Consider the following 4,946-nt stretch of genomic DNA (forward strand, 5'->3'; position numbering starts at 1 on the left):
AGAGAGAGAGAGAGAGAGAGAGAGAGAGAGAGAGAGAGAGAGAGAGAAACAGAGAGAAACAGAGAGAAACAGAGAGAAACAGAGAGAAACAGAGAGAGAGAAAGAGAGAGAGAGGCAGAGAGGGAGTGAAGGAGAGAGGGAAAGAGGAAAAGAGGGAGAGAGAGGGAGAGAGAGAGAGACAGAGAGAGAGAGAGAATGTGTGTATGGGTAAAGAGGAAAATTAACATTTTGAATATGGTTTGTTTGTTTGTTTTTGTTGTTGTTGTTGTTATTTTAAAACAAAGTTTCTCATGTAATAGCCCTGGATGTCCTGCAACTCAGTTTGTAGACCAGCCTGTCCTCGAATTCACAGAGATCTGACTGTCTATGCTTCCTGAGTGCTGAAATGAAAGACATAGGCCATTGTTGCATGATTTCCTTTTTATTTTAAAAAGATAGAAACGTCTATGTTTAAAACATGTAACTATGGCAGAAATTTTTGAGTGTACTTTGTCTATTTGTTTTCTCTGTGTCATTATTGTGTTGTTGCTTTACTAATTGCAATAGGAATCAAGACCATTGCAACACAGGAGAAAACAAAACAAAAGTGACTTAACTGTTAAATACAATATGGACATCTGGGGAGCTCTAGCCAGTGGGCACAGGAGGAGGCTATGTGTGGAAAATTCCTAAGAGTCTGATCAGTGATTGAGAGTGGGAGGATCCTAGTTAAAGTTGGATTTATGTACCACATGACAGACTTTAGCTAAGACAGTTCAGTGAAACTGACTAAACCTTAGTCAAGAAGAGAGTCTTTATCCTAATTCAGTGCCAAAACCAGACTGGAACACTGGAGAGCAGTTAATGAAAGTCCAGAAGGATTTAGGCTATTCTGATTAGGGAGAAAGCAAGCACTGAGGCCAAGGCAGATGGGTACCTTTTGAAGCTCTAGACATCTCTGCAGAGACAAGGCTGACTAAACAGCTGTGCTGTTACATGGAAAGAATTTCATTAGATCTGGCTGTGATACATGTGAACAGCATTCAGAAACTTGTAGAACATGAAATCAGTCTTGTAAAACTCTAAGAAAATAAGAGTTAGAAACAATGTAAGGAGCCCAACCTACCTGCTTAAGGACTTTTTAAAATCCAGCAAGAAATTCTGTACATTTGCTCTGCACACTCCATCCTTTGCATGTCTTCTGTCTTCCTTAAATGCACCTATTTCTGTAACAAAGTTTATCCCCAACATTCTGTAAGACTGCAGCAATTCAGAAAAGATATTTCGCAGAACACTTGCACATTAATAACAGCTCCACCAATGAGCTGCCACCAGCTTTTTACTCTGGTCTCCACAACCAATGAACACTGTTTTCAAGCAACATGAATGTCTCCAGTTTTGCTCACAAAAATTTTCTCTTGGCTCAGCCTTATTCGATACATACATATTTTACTATGTTTGCATATTCCCCTAGCAATGCTATTCTTGTACTCAGGTAATTAATGTTTTGAGACTCTTTTATTATTTACTTTGACAGCCATAACAGAGAGATGGTACTTCAGTGGTGAATGTAATCTGCCAGTCCATAGAGGATCTGTACAAGCAGGTGATACATGGTGATGGTGTGTTTCTGAGAGGTTTTCGTTTTCTGGGTGATGCAGGGCTGGCATGCCTATCCTGCCACATCACCTAGGAGTTTCAGGCTTCTAGGAGGATGAGAACTTCTGAATAGCCTCCTTTGTAACTGTGGTGGTTTGAATATGCTTGCCCAGGGAGTAGCACTATTAGAAGGTGTAGTCTTGTTAGAGTAGGTGTGGCTTTGTTGGAGGAAATGTTGTGACTGTAGGGGTGGGCAATAAGACCCTCCTGCTAAGCACATGGGAGCTAGTCTTCTCCTAGCAGCCTTCATATGAAGATGTAGAACTCTCAGCTCCTGCACCATACCTGCCTGAACACTGCCACATTCCCCACTTGATGATAATGGACTGAACGTCTGAACCTGTAAGCCAGCACCAATTAAATGTTATATTAGTAAGAGTTGCCTTGGCCATGGTGTCTGTTCCACAACAGTAAAATCCTAGCTAATACAGGAACAAAATGTGCCAGACACCTGTGTTTGTACAAGAGACAAGAGTCAAAACAGCATTATTGAAAATATAAGAATCACTTCTACAGCCCTATTCTGCCTCCAATAACTCAGGCTCATTTGAGAGCACATCACAGAATCTTCCTCATTTTCAGTGACTTTTGCAATGTGCACGCACTTTTATTTTTTTAACTAGGTGGGAAAAAAAGATGTTTGGGGCATTATGAAAGTGGATTGATCTTATTGAACATTTCTTCAGGGGCATTAAGAAAATAGTGTGCTTGCTGGAGCCAACAATCATCTGGGAAGAGACAGCCTAGAATGCCATGTACACAGTTGAACGCTGACATGCATCTATGAAAGTTTATCATTGCATCCAGGTGCCTTTTGACTTCTTATTACTGTGTAGGAAAACAGAGGGGTTCAAACAAGGCAGTAGACACATGCCTTTATCAAGAAGAGTGACTTTGAAATCTTTATTTTAAAAGCATAATAGTTTAGTTCCTTGATTCACATAGAGATTTATTTGAGGAACAATTAGTCTCCTGAAAACATAGCTTCAATAGCTCCCAGGAAGACTAGTGACTGGTTAGAGAAACCAGTTTGTATTTCTGAAGCTCAGTTGATGTGAAGACCCATATATAAAACATGTTTCAGAATAGGCCAATAAGATTCCAGCAACCATCACAGAATTCTTTAGAAAATAACCATATTTTCATTGCCAAGTATCAACACTTCTGGAAGTTGAGTTGCTACTCAGAACTTGTAACTATAACCTAAACACTATATTAGTTTGTATCTGTTGACAGCAGCATCATGTCTAAGTTTTTCTTATTGGTTGGCATGCAGAAATGGATGTCTAGCTTGGTTCTCTATATATTATTAAATTTCCTTACATAAAAGGAGATTCATAAAAGTAATAGTAATTGCTCCAGTCGACATGTAAGATTATATTTTGTGGGACAAATAGGTATCATAGGAGCCCATTCCTTTAAATTAAGTACTTGTTCTATGACCCAAAAGACCCAAATGGCACATCAATATCTCAGTGCACTGAATGATGCTAAGTTGTTATCTGTCCTTCCCAAGAAAACTTGAGAGGACACAGATAAACTTCCCATGAAGGCTAACTTCCACAGACAAAATACGCTTCTGAGTTTTACACACACACACACACACACACACACACACACACACACTATAGAAAGAGGAGAGAAAGAGAGAGTGAGAGCAAGAGTGAGAGAGACTGAGAGTGAGAGAGCAAGAGAGAGAGAGAGAGAGAGAGAGAGAGAGAGAGAGAGAGAGAGACTGAAGTAACATGATGTTGTCTGTTTTCCTATCCTTACATTATAAAGGAACTGAAATGTTCAATACAGTCTTTGACTTCTATTTTCAGCTACAGAACCAATGTTTTCAGCTCAGTCCATTGGAGCACTTGTTCTACTTTGTGAAATGAAATTCTAAAATTAAAAGTCAAGCCAGTAAAGGTGTAGCACTTGTAGATCACAAGTTTAGTATGTTCAGGGGACTAGGTTTATTTATTAACATCTTCAACACAGAGCAAAAATAGGGGCAGGGCCTGGAGAGTTGCTCAGTGCAAGCATCTAGAATGGGTAACTCACAACCACCTTTTACTCCAGTTCCATATTTGATGGCCTCTCCTGACTTCCATGGGCACCCATACACACACACACACACACACACACACACACACCTTTAAAAATGGAATTTCCTGGTAGAATTTTGGGGATCACTTATGTATAGTATCATATCATCTAAGATTAGTGATACGTTTATTTCTTCCTTTCTAGTTTGTATCCCCTTAGTTGTATTATTGCTCTAGCTAGAACTTCAAGTACTATGTTGAATAGATAAGGAGAGAGTGGGCAGCCTTCTATTGTCCCTGGTTTTACTGAAATTGCTTTAATGTAACTTGATGCTGGCTATTGACTTGCTGTATATTGCTTTTCTTGTGTTTAGGCATGTACCTTGTATCCCTGACCTCTCCAAGACTTTTAACATAAAGGGGTATTGGATTTTGTCAAATGCTTTTTCAGAGATAAGTGGCATTTTTCTTTCAGTTTGTCTAGATGGTGGATTATGTTGATGGATTTTGGTATATTGAAACATTCCTATATCCCTCAGATGAAGCCTACTTGATCTTGATGGATGATGTCTTTAATGTATCATTTTTGTCTCTGAGTATTTTGTTGAGTATTTTTTAATCAATGTTCACAAGGGAAATTGGTCTGTAATTTCCTTTCTTTGTTGAGACCTTGGTGGTGTAGGTATCAGGGTAACTATGGCCTCATAGAATGGATTTGGCAATGTTCTGTTTCTATTTTGTGAAATAATTTGAGGAGTACTAGTATTTTCTCTTCTTTGAAAGTCTGGTAGAATTCTGAACTAAAACCATCTATCCTGGGCTTTTGTGTGTGGGGGGGGGGTGTTGGGAGAATTCTAAATGTATCCTGAGAATCTTTCCTCCAGTAAACATGTAGAGTTGAAATTGTCAAAAACCAGAACCAATCTGTCATTATATGATTACCTGATTTACAGCACAAGTTTAAACCCTAGTATCAAAGGATGTCAGCAGCTAAAGTGAAAATATTGATTAGAAAATAGTATAACCTGAGATGAGGATTTATGAGAGTATGAAAATGAGGCTGAAGATGTTGAACTCTGCCAAGTCAGCAGTATGCCTTTACTGCTATATCTCAAGGATATACTAATTCTTTTTTTTTTTTAATTTTTTTATTGGATGTTTTATTTACATTTGATATGTTGTCCCCTTACCCCATCCCCCACCCACCCAGGAACCCCCAATCCCCTCACACCTCCCCACCCTCAAAACTCCCACCCCCTGGGGCGTCCAGCCTTC

This window comes from Grammomys surdaster, unplaced genomic scaffold, assembly GCF_004785775.1.
Source record: "Grammomys surdaster isolate TR1022 unplaced genomic scaffold, NIH_TR_1.0 125311, whole genome shotgun sequence".
Lineage (NCBI taxonomy): Eukaryota > Metazoa > Chordata > Mammalia > Rodentia > Muridae > Grammomys > Grammomys surdaster.